Source organism: Dama dama, chromosome 3 (assembly GCF_033118175.1).
Source record: "Dama dama isolate Ldn47 chromosome 3, ASM3311817v1, whole genome shotgun sequence".
Lineage (NCBI taxonomy): Eukaryota > Metazoa > Chordata > Mammalia > Artiodactyla > Cervidae > Dama > Dama dama.
The window spans coordinates 69,860,541-69,882,860 of NC_083683.1; the positions used below are offsets into that span (position 1 = coordinate 69,860,541).

At 43.3% G+C, this 22,320-nt stretch overlaps 1 non-coding gene across 1 annotated transcript; it reads left to right on the top strand.

Annotated features, from left to right (window-relative positions):
- Window positions 1-1,272: 1,272 nt before the first annotated feature.
- LOC133049514 (U6 spliceosomal RNA) lies at window positions 1,273-1,379 on the top strand. Its single transcript, XR_009691347.1, has one exon. It is a non-coding gene; the product is annotated as a U6 spliceosomal RNA (small nuclear RNA).
- Window positions 1,380-22,320: the final 20,941 nt, after the last annotated feature.

Below are 22,320 nucleotides of genomic sequence, written 5' to 3' on the forward strand. Positions count from 1 at the left end.
ACAAATATTTAGGCACAATTCTAGGTATTGAGGATACAGGACTGAAAAAATATTTTAATCCTAGCCTGACTGTTGTGAGAAAGAGAGAAACAATAAACAAAATAAATAAGTAAATTTTGTAGCACCTTAGAAGTTGATGTGTGAGGAATAAATAAGGAAATGTTGACAGGGGATAGGGAGTGCCAGGCTGAGTTTCAAGTTTAAAGAGCGTGATCAGGAAAGGCCCCACTGGGACTTCCCTGAGAGTCTAGTAGTTAAGATCCCACCTCCTATGCAGGGGCACAGGTTCTATCCCCGGTCAGGAAACTAAGGTTCCACATGGCTCAGAGTGTAGCCAAAAGATTTTTTTTTCCTCTAAGGAAAGGCGTGGACTTCCCTGGTGGTATGGTGGATAAGAATCCACCTGCCAATGAAGGGGACATGGGTTTGATCCCTGGTCCAGGAAGATCTCACATGCTACAGAGCGACTAAGCCCAATGGGCTGAAACTACTGATTCATAAACTTAGGGTCTGTGCAACAAGAGAGGCCACCAAAATGAAAAGCCTGCATACCGCAGCTGGAGAGTAGCCCCCACTTGCCACAACTAGAGAAAACCTGCTTCCAACAAGATTCAGAACAACCATAAATATATATTTTTAAAAAGAAAGGCTTCACTGAGGTGACATTGGAGAGAAGTCTGGCAGGGAGTGATGAATTAAGTGAGCAGTTATCTGGAGGAAAGTACCCCCGGAAGGAGCAGCAGGTCCAAGACCCTGAGGCAGGTAACACCAGGGGCATTCAAGGACCACAAAGAAACCAGCGTAGCGGAGCCACTGGAGTGAGCCCTACGAGAGGGCTTGGAGGTGAGGTCAGACGAAGAGTGCGATCGGGCCACGGCAGGCCTTGTCGGCCACTGTGAAGACTTTGGCTTTTTCTCTAAGTGAGGTGGGAAAATCACACTGCAGAAGATCAATGTTCCCACCTAAGAATTCATCTTCCCTCGAATCATTCTTCCATTTCAAAATATATCCAATAACAAAACATTCTTCCCCCACCCCCGGTCCCCCAGTTCTCAAAGCCTATCTACACACGTCCTACAGAACTAAAAATCCCTGCAGCATCCAAGCATTGTCTCACTCCTCAAGCTCTGCTAGTCAGCTGTATCAGTCCGTGTCCAACAGGGAGACAGAAATCACACAGTGATTTTAAGAAGGAAAGTTGAACGGTAAGAGAAGATTAGAGTCATGGGGCATAACCAGTAAGGAGTGAAGAAAACTCAAAAGCATATAGGAGTGCTCGCTTCAGCAGCACATATACTAAAATTGGAACGATACAGAGAAGATTAGCATGGCCCCTGTGCAAGGATGGCACGCAAATTCGTGAGGCTTTCCATATTTTTTACAAGCAATAAATGCTGGAGAGGGTGTGGAGAAAAGGGAACCCTCTTACACTGTTGGTGGGAATGCAAACTAGTACAGCCGCTATGGAGAACAGTGTGGAGGTTTCTTAAAAAACTGGAAATAGAACTGCCATATGACCCAGCAATCCCACTTCTGGGCATACACACCGAGGAAACCAGATCTGAAAGAGACACGTGCACCCCAATGTTCATCGCAGCACTGTTTATAATAGCCAGGACATGGAAGCAACCTAGATGCCCATCAGCAGACGAATGGATAAGGAAGCTGTGGTACATATACACTGTGGAATATTACTCAGCCATTAAAAAGAATACATTTGAATCAGTTCTAATGAGATGGATGAAACTGGAGCCCATTATACAGAGTGAAGTAAGCCAGAAAGATAAAGACCAATACAGTATACTAACGCATATATATGGAATTTAAAAAGATGGTAACGATAACCCTATATGCAAAACAGAAAAAGAGACACAGATGTACAGAACAGACTTTTAGCCTCTGTGGGAGAAGGCGAGGGTGGGATGTTCTGAGAGAATAGCATTGAAACAAGTATACTATCAAGGGTGAAACAGATCACCAGCCCAGGTTGGATGCATGAGACAAGTGCTCAGGGCTGGTGCACTGGGATGACCCAGAGGGATGGGATGGAGAGGGAGGTGGGAGGGGGGATCAGGATGGGGAATGCTTGTAGATCAATGGCTGATTCATGTCAATGTATGGCAAAAACCACTACAATATTAAAAAAAATTTAAAAAGCATATAGGAATTGCAAGTAAAAGGAGCAGTGACCTTGCTTAGGGCTAAAATAGAGGTTCCAAGGCAGAGCTCCCCTCCTCCTAGGGCTGAGCTGTGCACCTTGTCAGAAAGAGTACAGTGATCGCTCAGTGGATTGAGGGGAGTTGCTGAGGGGCCGTCGCTGTTGGGACTTGCGAGCGAGCCACCCTCCGAGGTACCAGGGGAAGCCGTTCGCAGAGAGGCGCCCGGCTGCCCAGGGAGCCGCCCGAGAAAGCTGCGGGGTGCTGTTGGCCTCCTGCGCTCAGTGCTGGAGCCAAGCCCTGGGGGAACCACTCACTAACGGAGCCGAGGCTGGAGCAGCCCCACCCTGCAGACACCGCATGCCTGCATCCTCAGTCGCTCTATCGTGTCTGAGCCTCTGCGACCCCATGGACTGGAGCCCGCCAGGCTCCTCTGTCATGGGATTTCCCAGGCAAGAATACTGGAGTGGGTGGCCATTTCCTCCTCCAGGGCATCTTCCCGACCTCGGGGTTGAACCTGCACCTCCTGCGTTGCAGACAGATTCTTTACTGCTGAGCCCCCTGCAGAGACTGAGTCCTAAAGAAAGCTGCACCCTGCTGCCAGCCTGTAAGACAGAAGTCATGACGCGAGCAGATCCCTGCTCAGAGGACACTCTGGACCAGGACCAAGATAGAAGGACAGAAGAAAGGGAGGAAGGAGGTGAGGAAGGAAACTAGAGGAGACAAGCCTTCTCCCCTCTCCCTATCCAGTATCCCTCTAGTACCCTCTACTGACAAGATCAACATCATGTCAGTTGGCACGGGAGAAATATTTCAAGTATTTCCATGAAATATTTCAAATATTTCCATGGTTTTTCCAGTAGTCATGTATAGATGTGAGAGCTGGACCATAAAGAAGGCTGAACGCCAAAGAATTGATGCTTTTGAACTGTGGTGTTGGAGAAGACTCTTGAGAGTCCCTTGCACTGCAAGAAGATCAAACCAGTCAATCTTAAGGAGATCAGTCTTGAATATTCGTTGGAAGGACTGATGCTGAAGCTGAAGCTCCAATACTTTGGCCACCTGATGTGAAGAACTGACTCACTGGAAAAGACCGTGATGCCGGGAACAATTGAGGGCAGGAGGAGAAGGGGACAACAGAGGATGAAATGGTTGGATGGCATCATTAACACGATGGACATGAGTTTAAGCAAACTCTGGGAGAGAGTGAAGGACACGGGAGCCTGGAGTGCTGCAGTCCATGGAATCGCAAAGAGTTGGACATGACTGAGCAACTAAACAACTCCATTTTCATAGAGCAGGCAGGAATGGATTTGAAGCTGAAAAACAATAAACTAATAACTGACATGCCCTCTTTTCTTATGCGGCTGCAATATTTGCAGCATAACCTGTTGAACTGTACTACTATAATTTTCAAAGGGCTGCAACTTTCTAATGCAATAAACCCCCTCAACCAAAAAATTTTGAAACCATGTAAGTGTGAAACTCCAGGTTCTGAAAAACAAAGTATAGTCTATCCTTTCTGAACCTTTGGCACTTAGAAGATACCTGAATATCTATTTAGAGCACTAAAAGTTACCCCTGTTAAATAATGCTCTATATAAGTCTGGGTGCATGCTGTGGTATATAATAATACATTCAATTGATTTTATTCACTTTAAATTCTTGCCTCTTAGTATCTGCTTTTATTTCTTCTTTCTGAGATAAGCATGCAGTTGTTGTTGTCCTCTTCTGCTTGGATGTTTTATGAATGAATAGCCTGGTAAGATATATCATAATAGAAAGAGCTTTGGTTCTCTTTGGGGCTGACCCGATTTTAAATTCTGACTCCATTATTTTCTGGATGTGTGGCTTTAAGCAGAATATTTAATCTCTAGAAGCTTCCACTTCCTCATCTCCAACTGGGACAATAACACCCACCTTGCATTGTTTAAAAAAACTCTCAGGACCATCTTCCAGAGTAATTGCCCCAGAGAAAGTACCTACTTTGAAATATGGCCTGGATCCATGATTTTTGCTGCTCTTATATCTTTAGGAATTTTATTCAACAGCCCATGGTGAACACTGTAAGGATGCCAAGTTAATTCAAACTTTCATTCCAAAGACAGTCACAGAAACATAAAACAAAGCTTTGTAAAATGGTCCACTAATTACTGCAGAATTTCTAAACAATATTCCAGAGTTGTTGGGGGGGCGGGGGGGGGTGGGGGAACTAATAGGCACAGACACCAAAGGTTAACAGATTAGATTCTCAGAAACATTAGCTGTCTGGCTGCCTCTCCCTGAATTTTGTTATTCTTTATAATGAGATATATTTTTTAAGTGAAATTCACTTTCTTCTTAAATGTCTTGCGGTAATTCTATTCTCAACTTAAAAAGTCAAATAACTTCTTTTAGGAAAACTAACCACTTCTCTATTTAGAATGCAGCTGTTGACATCAGTTTAACAAATGGAATGAGATGCTGCTCTAAAGGACTGTGAAAATTAAAACCCAACCGGAGATCTGTACTCTTTGGGTAGAAACACCAGGATGAGCTCAGACTCAAGTTTCTCACCACAATAAAGCTGTTAGAACTTTCATCTAGTTTAATCTAATCTCAATTTTCATAGACCGCAATGGACTTTCCAGACCATATGTTCCTTTGGTTCATTTCACATCACCAATGACTTTCATATTCATCACCAGACCTGATGCTAAATATTTTTTCTACTTTTTTAAAGTAGACATAGCCAGAGAGGAATGTAGCTCTTCCTTGGCAAAAGGTTTCTGAAGTTTCCTCTAAGCCCATTGAATTCTCAACACAAGATCAGACCTACAAGAACATGATGGAACCCAGGTGTTAGACTAATTACTATTTAGCCATAAATGAAGAAAAGGGAAATATTAATCCATGATGCAAGTTGCTGTGTTATTACAGAATCCATCTTAATGAAGTAACGACCTCACTTTCCTCAGAGGTTAACTGTATGGATGGTCCCGTATTGACCGAATGTTAATGAGTTGTGTGTGTGGCAGCAAGTAAGCAGGAAATGGCAGAAGGAAACTACTATGATAGGTACATAATTACAATGGAAGTCATGTCTCAGGTAATGAACAGGATTCGCATCACATCTTCTCAGTCACAGCACAATTTCTCCAGCTCTGTTTATAGTAATCAGTGGGATTATTTGACAGCAAGATGACATTTTGACTTTGGAACAAATTTTTCTCATAGAAAGCACGATTACCCACTGATGTGGGGATACACAATTAGACATAGCCATACTAGGCAAGTTACATTGTTTTTTAAATATGCAAATTGTAGCTATTCAGCCCTTATCTGTAGTCCTTTGGATCTAAACACCATGGTCATGTGCAATGGATGCATTCTGAAATTTTTTAATTGCCTGTTATTTAAGAATGAAGTTTCAAACTTTTTAATATAGGAGTATTCTAGCTGCTAAAACTAACATCTGAGGAGGGTCAGACCTCTATTGTATACAGAGACTGTGTTTCAAAGAACATTATTTGGCTTATATTCTAACTAAGTCCATTTAACCAAAAAATCCATATCATAAAGGAATTTTATTACAGTATAAAATGTAATATGCTGGAAATACGTATGAATTCTTATGAGTCCAGTTGTTTTGTTTAAACTCACTGAGGCGTTAGTAATGTGCCATACTGAGTATGTGAAAGATAGAAAACCTCCTTTTGTATGCGTTCCAGGCTTTGGAAAAAGTGTGTGTGTGGTGTGTGTGTGGGGTGTGGGGTGTGTGTGTGTGGTGTGGGGGGGTGTGTGGGGTGTGGGGGGGGTGTGTGGGGTGTGTGTGGGGTGTGTGGGGTGTGTGTGCATGCACATGCAATCATATCTGTCTGCACATCACCGACCATTCTTCACAATCACCCTCCTTCCTCCTCAGAGTGTATTCAGGAGAAATCAGTACATTTTAACATTAAACAAAACACAATTACATGGAGGAGAAGTCTAAAATAAGTGATTTGCTATCTGCCATAGTCAAATAATCTAAGCATCTTCAATGGGCTTCCCTGGTGGCTCAGACGGTAAAGAATCTTCCTGCGATGCAGGAGATGCAGGAGACATGAGTTCAATCCCTGGGTCAGGAAGATCCCCTGGAGAAGGAAATGGCAACCCACTTCAGTATTCTTGCCTAGAGAATTCCATGGACAGAGGAGCCTGGCGGGCTACAGTCCATGCGGTTGCAAAGAGTCCGACACAAATACGCAACTTTCACAACACAACGCAACATGAAAAATAAGATGAATGTGTTTTCTTGGGACTTCCTTCCCTGGCAGTCCAGTGGTTAGGAATCTGGGCTTCTAATGCAGGGGGTGCCAGTTCAATCCCTGGTGGGGGAACTAAGATCCCACATGCCACATGGTGTGGCCAAAAAGAAAGATAAATGGATTTTCTTTCTGTGGTTTAGATGACATTTAAAATATCCTCAGAAAACACGGAAAATTTGTATTATCCTGTAACATACTACAAACATGTTGTTAGTTGAAAACAAAAAAAAAATCCCACTAACTTCTTGGTATGATAGTATCTGAGTGCTAGAGACTGGAGGACTAAACTGAAATATTCCTCTGTAACAGGGATAACATAACTACCTCACGAGGTTCCTGCTTAGTCACTCAGTCGTGTCCGACTCTGTGACCCCGCGGACTGTAGCCCGCCAGGCTCCTCTGTCCTTGGGGATTTTCCAGACAAGAATACTGGAGTGGGTTGCCATTTCCTTCTCCACCTCCTGAGGTTTACTGAGATGCTTTAATGAGATAAAGCAGGGGTTGATGAGCACAGTGTGGACCCTGAGTCCATACTGTGAGTCCAATCTGGCCCACCAACTTTTTTTTTTTTAACAGCCCACAACACAAGAATGGTTTTCACATTTTTTTTTTAGTAGGAGTATAATTGTTTTACAATGTTGATCGTTTCGGCTGTACAGCAGAGTGAGTCAACTATATGTGTGCATATGTCCCCTCATTGAGCCTCCCTCCCACCTCAGTTTTTACATTTTTAAATGTTTTTATCAAAAGAATAACAGTATTTCATGATGCAAAAATTGTATAAAATTTAAACTTCAGAGTTCAACGCATGAGATGATATTGGAGCACAGAACTACTTGTTCATTTTGTATTGTCTCTGCTGTGTCCACACAACAACAGTAGAGTCAAATATTTGCAGCTGAGGCCTCATGGCCTGCAGAGCCTGAAATATTCACTGTGCGAACCTCCACAAAAGAAGTTGATTGACCTCTGAAATGAGCATGAATCTCATTTAGCACAGGGCGCAATAGTAGGGGCTCAATAAATGACACTCACTGATATAAATATAGACTTGGCGTATTAATAGTTATTATATGGACTAAAAATGTTTGGTCCCCCCAGTGCTGTTCATGTCTACAATATGCAGTGTAGAGTTCCAGCTCAACAGAACAGCTGGTCCACACGGGTCCCCTAAAAGTCTTTCTATCCCTCCCCACTACCCCAGGACTTGTCCCTACTCACACCATGAGCTGCAGAGCAGGTGGAGGGGCAGTTTCTGTGCACCCCACCTGTGGCTTTCTCTGCTGGCTTAGATCTTTGCTCAGAACCCCTCTCCCTCCCCCACCCTCTCTGTTGTTGGAATGTACCTTGGAAGCAGCCCTGTGACTTGCCTTGGAATGGAACATAAGTAGATGTATCATGAACTGCTACAGGCTTTGCTTTCAGAGAATTTATTCTAGACCTCAGTTACAAAGGGAGAAAAAGTAGTTAAAACTAGGAATAATCTATGAATGAACCAGCCACCTGTGAAGTCCGTCCCCAGGTCAAACTTTCCTCACCACTGGGGCCATTCCTGCCCGTCAGATCATAACTGTGATCTCTCTCCACTGGCCGAGGTTTCCGTCTGATTAGGCCCAAGGTCAGCCCCTCCAGCTCAGATGTCAGCAGCTCAAGTAGTTGCCGAGGTTTTATTTTTAGGTCTGCAAGAATACTGACATGGATAATTCACAAATAATAAGCCTCAGTTAAATGTATTCTTTCTGCCAGCCACATGGAAAAGAAAAGCTCTGGTGAAAACATAAAATGCAGTCAGCTGGGGTTACAGCTCATTTTTTGCATGGGATCAGCCTCAGATTCTCATCTAGAATAGACTGCTTCAAATTCACATGTTTAAAAGTGAAGAAAGAAAGAAATTACATTCCTAGTCATTTCAGCAGTAAATGGTCTATAGACCCCCTTAACACTCCCTTGAAACCCCTAGTGTCCCAGGCTCTAGGTAATTTAAAAGAAAAAAAATCAGATGAATGTGTTATCATTTATTGACACAATGGAGGAGGCCCACACATCACTCCAAGTAGGTTTCCTACTGGGCAGGACATGTGCTCCTCACTAACATTCTTTAATAGCAAAAAAGAAAGGATTCATTCATTAAAGAACAGAGAATTCTGCTCAGAAAGGACACTGCCTCTAAAGATTCCACGCCACTAGAATTCTTGGCTCAGTTAGGTAATGAAATTACCCAGATGCTTTCTACTAACACCACCCACCCTGATCAGACTTCCTTCATTCCTGGTTCACCTTTTAATAACACTTTTAACTTCTGTTTTTGTTTTTGTTTTTTAACTTTTAATGTAAATATTCAAAGCCGATTCAAGTCCTATTTGGAAGTTACTTCTTAGGGAGGGGAGGAGCTACTTCTTTGCCAAGGGCACTTTGGTTGCTATTTTCTGTTTTCAAGAAAGGGTATATTTCCATGTCTTAGCAGTTAGACAAGCATAAATGAATAAATTAGCATTTGCCTACATTTAAATTTCATCATCTAAACTACTGGACAGCTGACTCCAGTTGATTTATTATTGCTCAGAGTCACTGTTTGCCAACAGAAGCCAAATGTTATGGTAAAGGACAAACTACTAACCAAAAAAGTGATGCCTTGGTGCCCAGGTTTTGGAGCTCGGAACTCTGTGGCCCATGACTGAGGACTGGGTGATCCTGGCTTTCCTCTGCTGCAAGCTCTAATAAACCTATATGGTAGCGCAGCCCATTCTCAGCCATCTATTTGAGGGTTCAGGCTTCCATGGATTGTAAGACTAGGTTATCCAAAGGCCAGATATGTCTGGGTATACTTTGCCAGCCCCCAAAAGACTCGGTGGCGCCTCTGTTGTTTCTGAGAACGAAACCCATGATCCTTCACGTCACTCCTCCACTTCTGAGCAGCAAACCCGACAGCCTGAGTGTGTATGTGCTTTGATCGACTCTGCCCTTTCTCAGCCACATACAAATTTGTTGTTCTTTCTGGACATTCAGAAGACCACACCTCCCAGTCCTCTGGCAGTTAGACGGGGCTGTGTGAGTGGTTCTGGCCAACAAAATGTAAGAAGTGACTCGTGTCACTTGAAGGCTTAGGCAGCGAGTGACAAGATTCAGCAACCCTTCAGCCGCTCTCTGGCCTCTCTCCTGTGCTGCGGGGACAAGCTGAGCTTGTCAGACTGGTCCCCGAGCCACTGTCCGAGGCAGAGCTCCACCAACACCCTACCCCACACCCGGTGACCCACCACTGCCTACTCATGCTGGATATGCTCCTTGAGCAAGAAGGAAAGCTTTGTGGGCTGGGCCCTGAGAACTGGGAGCTAACATGTCACTGCAGCATAGCGTGGCCTATCCTGACTAACAGGATGCTAAAATAAAAGTGGCTCAATTTCAGCTCAATCCTCCCTAGCTGTTAAGATGATAGCTACCACATGTGAGAACTTTATCAGTGAAGGGACGTCTGTCTCAGGGGAACTTCTTTGTGTGATTCCTACATCAATGGGAAAAAAGTTTCCTTGACTTATTTCCTCACACTTCAGACTTGAGTTTAAATGATGGATAGGATCTGTAAGGTGAAGAAAGGTGAGTGAGCATGCCACACCAGAGAAACAGGCTGACCATCGTGGGAAACAGTATGACTCAATAAGCACATTTCTTTGATGCAAATAGAAGGTACTCAATTTCAGCTTAATCCTCCCTTCATAGTTGGGGGCAAAGGGGTCGGGATGTGAATGGTCACAAACCATGAGCATAGGTGCTCCACGGAATTACTCATCAGAAAGAATTTCTTCCAGCCAGCCAGGTTTCGAGGGTTTGTGTGAATGCCTACCCTCCAAAAGGGACTTGGACCAGGCCTGAAAGATCAGTTTCCCGCTTGAATGGACCTATCCCTGGGTATCTACCACAAAGCTATCTGACAGTTTTGAAGGTGGAATAGATACTTTTGAAGGTTGACAGCTTCAGTAATGGTTGGGGTGGAGGAAATGTGTTTTTGTGATGTGTGTGTGTGGTGGTGGGTGTGAGCATATGTGTCATGAGAAACATCACTGAGATGCTTGCCGCTGTTCTGAGAGGGGCGATGGTCAGAAAGATTGCATCACGTCTGAATTCCCTTAGGGAAAAAAATTCATATAAGACTTTTTTAAGGGGAAAAGTGTTAGCTTACATAGCTAAAGAAAGAATTATATATAGAAAGAAATATTTTTGAGCACTTAGTATGTTTCTGACACTATTCTAAGCACCTTCTATGCATTAGCTGATGGATTAGCTCATAACAACCACGTGAGGTATGAGCTCTTACCATTATGCTATAAATTTCTAAAACTGAGGCATGGAGTGGTAAAGTATGTCACCAAGATCTCACGGTTTGCCAACTGGTGGAGCCAGGATTTGAATACAGCAGTCTAACTCCAAAGCCCACGCTGGTGTGAAGATTGGTACATACATACCTTGAGTTTGATTGATAGGTACAAACAATTGAGTTTCCCTTTGGTAACATCCTAACTCTGGAAATCATTCTGCTTTGGGTACAGACAGCTTCTCTCCCTCAGGCAATGGCTGAGTCCTCTACTATTTCTATCAAGTGTATATTTTGGAGGAAAAGTAAAATATTTTTTACTGTAAATGGTCTTTTTAAAAATCTTTATTATGAGATCTTCAAACATCCAGAAAACTAGAGGAAGAGTACAGTGAACTCCTGTATACCCATCATCACCCACCTCTTCAAAATCCATTTTTCCCCGCCAGTCCCCTTCCGCATTCATTGTGGCTTCTTTTTTTTCTTCTTTTTTTCTTTTTCTTTTTTCCATTCCAGCTTCTGCCTGCACCACACTGTGGAAACTCATCAAGGTTCCCAAAGACTTCCTTGAATCGCAGTCCAGGGGATGTTTTCCAAACTTTTTAAATGTCATCCTTCTGATTTATCTGAATCTCCAGACACTCTTGAGAAAATACTTCTAATATATATTAATATGATAGCTACCACACTTGAGAAATTTATCTGTGCCAAGCACTTTTATACATCATTTAATCTTCAAAACAGTGTTGAGGTAGGTACTAGTATAGTCTCCATTTTCAAAAGGAGGAAACAAGACTGGTAAATGTTCCTCACTTTGAGGAAATAAAATGAGACACAGGAAGGCCAGATAAATTGACTGAGATTGCCAAAAGCTCAGCGCTGGTACCCAATTGAATCTCAGAGACAGTTTTGAGTGAAGTAGAAAAGAGTAGCTTTGTTGCTTTGCCAGGCAAAGGGGGACACAGCAGGCTCATACCTCACAAAATTGTGTTCCAACCCAGGAGGATTTAATGAGGATTTTACAACAAGGATGGAGTTGCTGATAAGGATTAGGGTGTGTGCAGGGCCTGCTGTCCCTGGTCTCAGTCTCCTGAGGGACTGAGGAGTCTGGTCTCCTAAACTCGGTGAGCTTCTCCAGGTCCTTTCATCTTGCCTCAGATGGTTTCTCAGAGAAGGCAATGGCAACCCACTCCAGCGTTCTTGCCTGGAGAATCCCAGGGATGGGGAAGCCTGGTGGGCTGCCGTCTATGGGGTCGCACAGAGTCGGACACGACTGAAGATGGTTTCTTGGCTGCTCCTCGCTTGATTAGCAATTGCTTGAATCTGCCCTTTGGAACTTGGGAAAATGTCATAGAGGCTGGAGTCTTAGCTACAAGAAATGGGAGACAAAAAGGCTTTCATGCCCAAGAGCCCCACAGGGTCTTGCTTGGTTTCAGGGTCACACAATCAGTAATGATTGGAACATGGACTGGAAATGAGGGCTCTCTGACTCTGAGGTCCATACTGCTTCCTACCCCTCCACTAGACCCTGACTCTCTCCCCTCCCTGGCAGTAGGTATCACTGTCTCCGGGGCTCTTTGTATCCCTGTCACCTTCCTTTACTGTCTCCTCTACGGGCTTATCTTCTTTCCACCTTTGAAATGATAGTGTGCCCTAGGGTGCTGCCATCAAGCTCTTCTTCCTTACTTCTCTCTTATACTCTGTGATCTGAAGGACCTCATTCATGCCAGTGCCAGCCATATGCCAGTGACTTTCAATCTATGATTCTAGCTCAAATATCTTGCAAAGATTCCAGTCCCAACATTCTCACTACTTATTGGACATTGCAAATAGATGGGGAAACAATGGAAACAGTGACAGACTTTATTTTGGGGGGCTCCAAAATCACTACAGATGGTGGCTGAAGCCATGAAATTAAAAGACACTTGCTCCTTGGAAGAAAAGTAATGACCAACCTAGATTGCATATTAAAAAGCAGAGACATTACTTTGCCAACAAAGGTCCATCTAGTCAAAGCTTTGTTTTTTCCCAGTAGTCATGTGTAGATGTGAGAGTTGGATTATAAAGAAAGCTGAGCACCAAAGAATTGATGCTTTTGAACTGTGGTGTTGGAGAAGACTCTTGAGAGTCCCTTGGACTGCAAAGAGATCCAACCAGTCCATCCTAAAGGAGATCAGTCCTGGGTGTTCATTGGAAGGACTGATGCTGAAACTCCAATACTTTGGCCACCTGATGCAAAGAGATGACTCATTTGAAAATACCCTGATGCTGGGAAAGATTAAAGACAGGAGGAGAAGGGGATGACAGAGGATGAGATGGTTGGATGGCATCACCAACTCAATAGACATGAGTTTTAGTGAGCTCTGGGAGTTGGTGATGGACAGGGAAGCCTGGCATGCTGCAGTCCATGGGGTCGCAAAGAGTCGGACACGACTGAGCAACTGAACTGAACTGAAACCTCCACCTCAGCATGTCATTCATCATCTCACCCTCCTCCCGTGTTGCTGGATTAGAGAAACTGTATCACACAGATGTCCACTAAGTCCTATCAATTCTGTCTCCAAAACAGTTCTTGAATCTGCCCCTTTCTCTTTATTCTGGTTAATTCAAGTCCACATTATTTTTTCCTTAGATTATGGCAAGTACTTGATTATGGCAGCCTTGAGTCCTCCAATCCATCCTCTGAAACTTTTCCAGATTGATTTTTTAATAGATTTTATCATATTACTTGCCTGTTTAAAACACTAATGACTTCACATAACTTTTCAGATAAAATCCAAATTCCCTATTATGGCCTACAAGGCCCTTTATAGTCTAGACTGATTCTAGAATTTCTGCCAGACTTGTACCTCACCACTACCCATTTGCCCTCAATTTTCTAGCTATGTTGTATTTCTCTAAAATGCCTAAGTGCTTATAATCTTTCATATTTCCTTGTTCTTCTCCATAGTGTCTAGATTGTCCTTCCACTCACCCCCACCCCTGCCCCTCTGCCACCATACCCCAACACAAGCTCACATATCCTCTACTTGGTTAATTCCAAGTCATCTTTCGAGATCTATCTCAAGAGTCATCTATTAGGACCTTTCTCTGACCTCCCTCTCACAACCCCAGTCCAAGTTTGGGGTCTCTCCTTCATGGTCCATAGCACTCTAGACTTCTGAAGCAGAGACCATAAGTTGCCTACTCAATATCCTTTCTCCCCTCTTGTTACCAATCAGACTCCATTTCTGTGCAGCGTACAAGGTGTCCATGTAAAAATACCCATCACACGGACTCCCCTGAGCCAAGAGTGAACGTGTGACCTACTTTGGTCAACAATACAGAAGTAGAATTTTATTGGGTGGGGCTTCCAGAAAGCTATGGTTTCCCTGATTTAAAACAGACTTAGCAGGCACATGCCCTTGCCATTTACCATTTCCCTGACCTCCCGCCTAGAACACAGGGTACCCAGGAGGGGAACAACCATCTTGCCTCTATGAGAATGGAAGCCCAGCCCTGAGGATGGAAGAGCAGGAAGTTGGATGAAGGCTGGTGCTCTATGATCCCTCGAGCATTGGCACTGGACCTAGACTGGCTTCCTCTGGACTTCTCATTACAGGAGGGAAATAACCTTCCATTGGATTAAGCTGCCGCTGTTGAGTTTCTCCTAAATGTAGCCCAACACAGTTCCAGCCGATCAGCTCTCCCTTTTATCACTTATCACATTGTATTAATTGTAGGTGCCTATTGTCTGAGTCTACCACTAGACAATAAGTTTCATGAGCACATGGACAGCTTTTATCATACTCCTCTTCTGCTTTATCCCACATCTCTTGGCCCACTTTTTAGTTCAGCCTGGGCCATGGCAAGCAGCAGGAGAAAACTGACAGTCTGTTCTCTCAGCTGCATCCCGTTTCTCTTGTTTTCTATCGGGAGTCCTCTGCCTCTGCTAGGGGACCCCAAGAATCACCCGGCCGTTCTGATTCTTACACAGACTTGGAAATGGAGGATAATTCTTATTCGAGAGATTGACTGGTGCCCACTTCCATATCTCAAGGGGGCAATTCTTTATTTTTATTGGCGTATAATTGCTTTACAGTGTTGTATTCACTTCTGCAGCACAACAAAGTGAATCCGCTCTATGTTTACATATATCCCTTCCCTCTTGGGCCTCCGTCCCTCTCCTTCATCCCGCGCCTCTAGGTCATCACAAGGCCTCAAGCTGAGCTCCCTCTGCCACACAGCAGCTTTCCACCAGCTATCTATTTTGCCTTTGGTAACAAATAGGAGGGGACACAATGGAAACAGTGGCTGACTTTATTTGGGGGGCTCCAAAATCACTGCAGATGGTGATTACAGCCATGAAATTAAAAGATGCTTGCTCCTTGGAAGAAAAGTTATGATCAACCTAGACAGCATATTAAAAAGCAGAAACATTACTTTGCCAACAAAGGTGTGTCTAATCAAAGCTATGGTTTTTCCAATAATCATGTATGTACGTGAGAGTTGGACTACAAAGAAAGCCAAGCACCAAAGAATTGATGCTTTTGAACTGTGATGTTGGAGAAGACTCTTGAGAGTCCCTTGGACTGCAAGGAGATCCAGCCAGTCCATCCTAAAGGAAATCAGTCCTGAATATTCATTGGAAGGATTGATGTTGAAGCTGAAACTCCAATACTCTGACCACTTGATGTGAAGAACTGACTCATGGGAAAAGAAACTGATGCTGGGAAAGATTGAAGGTGGGAGGAGAAGGGGACGACAGAGGATGAGATGGTTGGATGGCAACACTGACTTGATGGACATGAGTTTGAGTAAACTCCGGGAGTTGGTGATGGACAGGGAGGCCTGGTGTGCTGCAGTCCATGGGGTCACAAAGAGTCGGACACAACTGAGCGACTGAACTGAACTGAACATATATATGTCAATGTTACTCTCTCAATCCATCCCCCACTCCTCTTCCCCTCTGAGTCTGTATGTCTGTTTTCTACTTCTCTAGTCCTGCCCTTCAAATAGGTTCATCTATACCCTTTTTCTAGACCCCACATATATGCAAGTCTCTTTTAAGAGACTTTTAAGACTCTTTAAAGACTCTTTTAAGTCTCTTTTAAGAGACTCTTTCTGACTTAACTTCACTCTGTATGACAGACTGTAGGTCCATCCACATCACTACAAATGACCCAATTTTTTTCCTTTCTATGGCTGAGTAATATTCCATTATGTATATATACCACATCTTCTTTATTCACTCATCTGTCAATGGACATTTAGGTTGCTATATCCTGGTACTGTAAGTAGTGCTGCTATGAACATTGGGCTACATGTGTCTTTTTGAATTATGGTTTTCTCAGGATATATGTCCAAGAGTGGGATTGCTGGGTCATATAGTAGTTCTGTGTTTCATTTTTTAAGGAAACTCCATACTGTTCTCCATAGTGGATGTGTCTATTTACATTCCCACCAACAGTGCAGGAGGGTTCCTGAAGGTAGGTAATTCTGATGGGGCATCCCATGCAGCTTCTTAGAGGGTGCACAGTGGGGCTGAATCCTCCTTGGCCACAGTGGTGAGTCAGCTCAGGAACACTTCCTCCTTCCTGTTTCATTGTTTTCAGCTCCCACTCTTATTCCCTGGAATAAAACTCCCTACCAACAAGTCTGTGCTTTGAGGGAGAGCTACCCCAGCCAAGACAGCTATGACTTACTATGGTGCCCCATTCTGGACAAGGATTTGTTCACTAATCCGTCACTGAATGAATGAATTTCTTTTCCAGTTACACATCTTTGTGAGAACTGCTTTTTAATTCATCAAAACATTATAATCACTTGAAAGGATAGACGTGCTCATAGGGAATGGAATTTAATAGCGGCTAACTTCCATATAAAATACTGGCCAAACCCTGATCAATTTTCACCCAAATGTCATGCCCTCAATTTCTGAGCTAAATGAGAAAACAACTATTTTGAGTTGCTGCTTAGGCATTTTACAGTATTAATGACCCAGAGTCTGGACATTTAGATAAGGACCTGAGTTTAGAACTCCTGCACTAAATTCCCACTTGCTTTTCCTGAGGCACCTTTTAAAATGACCACTTAGAGTTAAACCCACATAAAGTTAGTGACCTGCACCCCAACCACCTTAGACATAATAGTTTCTCACTGTCCTGTTCACAGATTTCCCAGGTGGCACTAGAGGCAAAGAACCTGCCTGCCAGTGTAAGAGACATGGGCTCGATCCTGAGGTGCAAAAGATCCCCTGGAGAAGGGCATGGCTACCCTCTCTAGTATTCTTGCCTGGAGATTCCCATGGACAGAGGAGCCTAGCAGACTACAGTCCATGGGGTCACAAAGAGTCAGACAGGACTGAAGCCACTTACACGCATGCCTCCTGCTCACATGTGAACTGGGTCAGAGGCTGCCCTTGCCCCAGCTCACTGCCTCCCTTTCCCTGTTCCTGGTTTCTGGGATCTGTAAGGAATCTTTCAACTTTACTTCCAAAAATTCAAAATCAAATACTGGCCACAGAGAGAGAGGGAATCATAACACAGCATCCACCCAGACTTCAATCAGTGAGACTTTACAATTTATTAGGACCAACTAGATGGGGATCCCTGAATTAGCAATATGAAATTTATTGCCCTAAATACAATGACATCTAAGCACTAAGCATTGGCTTATCAATGATTCCAACATTCAGGAAATGAAAGAATTAAAATGTTATTTTAAAAAATCAAAAGATTTAGTTAAGAAATCAACAACATCTACAAATATAAAATCATGTTTTTCTAAAAGATGTGACTCCAGTCCCAAAATAAATCATCAACTGTGAAACAGCTATAATACTGTTCCAACCAATGATTTTATGTTATCATAAAATCAGAAGAGAAGTAAGTACTTTTTAGGATAATAAGAAAATGTTAGCAATAAAGCTATAGAAAATATAGAATAGCATTGTGTTACCATGGGCTTTGTTTTAAATCAATGATTTGATAAAAATTCATGTGTCCCTTTCTATTTAAAAAAAAAAAAAGATAAAAAACCGACCACAGTAAAATACCTCTAGGTCCATGCATAGCACCTTAGAAATAAAAATTTATTATCCAAAGGATGGCTTCAGCTTTAGCCCATCCAAAGAGCTCCTCCTACTGTTTTTTTCAAAATATGAAAGGAGTCTGAAGAGACTAGAGAACCAGAGCACGACAAAGTCGAGTAGCAAGCAAGAGAGTTGAAGCTTCTAAGTCCGAGCTAGGTCTCCAACTCCTCGAGCAGAACGAGCCAGAGGCCGAAATCTGACGTGGATGGGGCTCCCCGGGCTCCTCGAGGCCCTCCCTCCCCACAAGCTGCTTTGTTGAGAAACTGCTCACCTGCAACTTTACTGGGGCCTTCTGGCACACTCCCCACTCCAAGAATGTGCGTACATGCTCAGTCAGGTCCGACTCTGCGACCCTATGGACTGTAGCCAGCCAGGCTCCTCTGTCCGCAGGGGTTTTTCCCGGCAAGAACACTGGAGTGCGTTGCCATTTCCTCTTCCAGGGGATCTTCCCAACTCAGGGATCGAACCCACGTTTCCTGCATCTCCTGCATCGCAGGCAGATTCTTGACCGATGAGCCGCTGGGGCAGCCCCTAATTCAGCTATAATAATCAAATAGCATTGGATAGAGCTGTGGGAGAGAATTTTTGAACAAAACCCCTCTTCTCATCTCCAAACACTCCTTCAAGGGCAGTCTCTTTACTCTGCACACATTGTCATCTTGAAGAGGAGACAAAGGTTGGATTCAGGCATAAAGCAATTATTTTTAAAATGAGTGGTTCCTAATAACTTTCTAATTTAGAATTAATTTCCAATTCTAATTGCTTAATTCATCTCTGACATTTTTGGTGAATGGGTAGTAGATTTTGTTTTTCAATCTATGAGCCTGAGGACACACACCTAAACCATAAAGAGTAAACTGTAAATTTAGAAAATCTTGAGAAGGTGAGGAGAAGGGGAGGAGAAAGACTATGAATGGAGACTTTTTCTCCTCACTTGAGATAATTCTACATTTTTTGAAAATGTAAAGAATTTGAAAAATAAAAATGTTTTTATGTGTAACTTCTGAAATTTTATATTTTAAAGGATCGCCTAAAATTGTTATCTGTGATCTCTAACTGGTCCCCTTAGTTCAGTCATTCCACACACCAGAGCCTTAGGTCAACTGTCCCAGAGCAGGCATTGCAAGGGCTTCACAAATGTCCTCATAGTAAGCAAACATTCACAGAGCGCTGACGACGTGCCAGGTACTGTCTCAAGAACTTCATCAGAACTATTTCATTTAATCCTCACCCAAGTATGTCAGTCCTGGGATGTTCATCCTCTCAAAGGAGGAAGCAAGGCCCAGAGAGATTAAAGAAATTACCTGAGACTATTTAGCCGACAAGAATGGAGCTGAAATTCAGACCCAAGTAATATGGCTTCAAGCCACATCCCTAATCACTACACTCCGTTACCGCCCTAAAAGTGAAAACACTTACTGAACTTGGGGGACTTATAGCCTAGTTGGGTAGAAATGAAGGAACCCATCACAATACTATGTGATAAATGATAGGATAAAGATACACACAATTTAAAAAGGAAGAAAACTTGATTGAGTGTGGTGGGGAGGGATGGGGAGAGTCAAGGAAGGTTTTGCAGAGGAAGAGCCCCCAGCCCAGCCAAAGGCTGTCTCACCATGGAGCTAAAAGAGGGGAGAGTGATACACCCCTGCTGACATCTGCCTTTAACCAGACACCTGGTGAGTATTCTACATGGGTCATCTCCCTCTACCCCACAATAGCCCCGAGAAATATGTGGTGTCGCCCCCACTTCATGAATCAAGAGACTGATGGCAAAAAGGAAAACAACTCACCTAGAATTGGACAGTTAGCAGGTGCCAGAGCCAAGCTAGCAACTCAGGAGATGCTCATCCCCCTCCCTACTCCCCCTCAACACACACACACACACACACACACACACACACCAGCAGGAGGGGAAAAGGGAGGAATAGTAAGCACAGACAACGTGCAGACGTACATTAAAACATCCTTACACAGGGGAAACAGTGAAGGGGATCAACGGCACAGTGATGGATGGCACCAGACTTGTAACTACAAAGTGATCACTTAGTAATATATGCAGATGTCAACTTATAATGTTGCACACCTCAAACATAAATCACATTTAAAATCCTGGCACAATAAATCACCGTGTTCAAAGCCATGCAGCTATGGACAGGACTCTCTTATAAATGGACTTGTGTCTCTGAAAAAGTTTGTGTGAATGTTCACATGTGGCTGCCCGTCACAAAGGCAGAAGGTGACCATTCAGACTACTGGACCTCTAGGGGTCCTTAAATCTAGAGCGAGTATGATTTCTAGAGCAGCTCTGGGTTTCCACAACAACACAGGTTCTCTGAGAAGGTAAGCGTAGCCGTAGAAGGAAATGCTGCTTTGTCTCCATGGCTACGTCGTCATTTCTTCAAAGACAAAGATTGAGTCGTCCTCTTTGTCATCCTGGGCAAGGGCCTCACTCTTGTCAAGGTCACGCCTAACGTGACTCATCTGTTCTCATCTCTCATCTCTCAGTAGTAGACACAGTGACCCCCGAAGCCCGTGCGCCCCAGAGCCCGTGCCCCACAAGAGGAGCCACGGCAATGAGAAGCCCGAGCGCTGCAACTAGAGAGCTGCCCCCACTCAGCACAACTAGAGAAAGCCCACACACAGCAACGAAGGCCCAGCCCAGCCAAAAATAAACGGGTAAGTAAACAAGATACCTAGGACCTCATCCATCATTTTCACCGGTATTCCAGCATCCAGAATGACACCTGGCACATAATATGTGCTCAGTAGATATGCATTAGAGAAATGAACGTAAATGTTGAAGAGAGGTTTGGGATGAACTGAAAGGTTTTGGTTAAGTGATGATTTCATGCTGCAACTGGGGTTACAGGGGTTAAAAACATGAATCTCTGTTATAAACAAGTGATTACAGAGTCCCGAGTTGCCCAAATTGCTCTAACAAATTTACATGAAATCTGGGACTACAAGAGTGATGCTGAGAGAGACTGCAGCCATTGACTCTGGATCAGCTCCTTCTCTTTTGCATTCTCAGTTTCTCAGTGTAGAAAACAAGGTTTAAATGGTGAACTAGCCTGTTTCTTTCCAGCCCCCACAGTGCACTTACGTGGAACTCAGAATCACCAAGGCAGACAGCCTGCTCATGGTGCCGATTTGGACTAATATATGAATTATCCCATCTACATTGTCAGATATGTGTCACGTTCCCCTAGGATATGATACAGAGTAATGTCATGAGACACACCAGATATCATATGAAAAATACCCACATGGACATTCTCTGCAATTCCTAGCTCCATTGCAAGTTCCACTTCCATTTTCAGAAATGTCCACTATTTTTAGATATTAAAGCAAATCTAATAAGAAGGATTAAGGGCTATCAACGTAAAGAGAAAACAATCATTCTTAATCATGACTGCATTACATGAAAAAATTACTTCCTTTCATCGGATTTTGGTTTAAACTGTTATACTGAAATTGGCTTCTGAAAAGTTGTCTCGGGTAACTTATTTATAGTCATGATGTGGAAAAACACAATTTGCCTCAAGTATCCTACTATTTCTACATTGCTCTATCATTTGTGACCTGAATAAATAAGGCCTGGTGATTTAATAGGATGAGAAGGCTACTAAGATAGGTAGAGGCAAAGATAAAACTCTTGCCTATTCTCTCCAAGATGACAAACTTGATTCGATGGAGATGCAAGTCATAGTACTTCCAAAAGCATGTTTGTCCACCTGGAGACTTTCCACACAGAGCCCTACTTCACGGGACGTCAGGGTGAAGTAATGGGGCTGGCTTAACTAAAGGCGATTTGAAAGGAAAAAATAATTTTTTGTGATAGGCGTCTGCATACCTCGGGACAATTCCCAGGCCATTTTTCATCATTTCACATTTCCCTATGCACATCTTAACCACAACTGAATATTTCCTTTCCAGCTCCTCTATGAATGGTGCAACCATGAATGGATTTCTTCCCTGCCGGTAAGTATACCACGTTGCTTGAGAAGGCTTTAAAAGAATCTTAGAGAAAATGTGCCAGAATCCTGTGAACTATCACATCTCTAGAGAAGAAAGGCTACTGACAACTGCCAGCCATCAAAATGAACATTTCTGTATTTTGTAAGCTCCAAATCGTTTGACCAACCCCCGATATAGACATCTACATCCTTCATTTGCTTTGGTTCATCTCACAAATGACATGAGGATGAGCTGCACTGATGAGCTGAAATTGAGTGTGTGCACGTGCGTGCGCTTGCATGTGAGAAGGAGAACATCTGTTTTCCCAGGGTGTGTCAAAGATGTATGATTCTTAACAACTTCTGCTAGGATCTACTCATAATCAAATGTTTAAATGTCTCATCCTCCAAACATCTGAGCCATACTAAATTAATGAAAGAAGATGGTAATTGTTCGCTAGGGGAATGAAACAGAATGCCACATTAAGAAATCACTGGAAACCCTGTTATCCATTAACACTATCCTAACTCCAAAAGT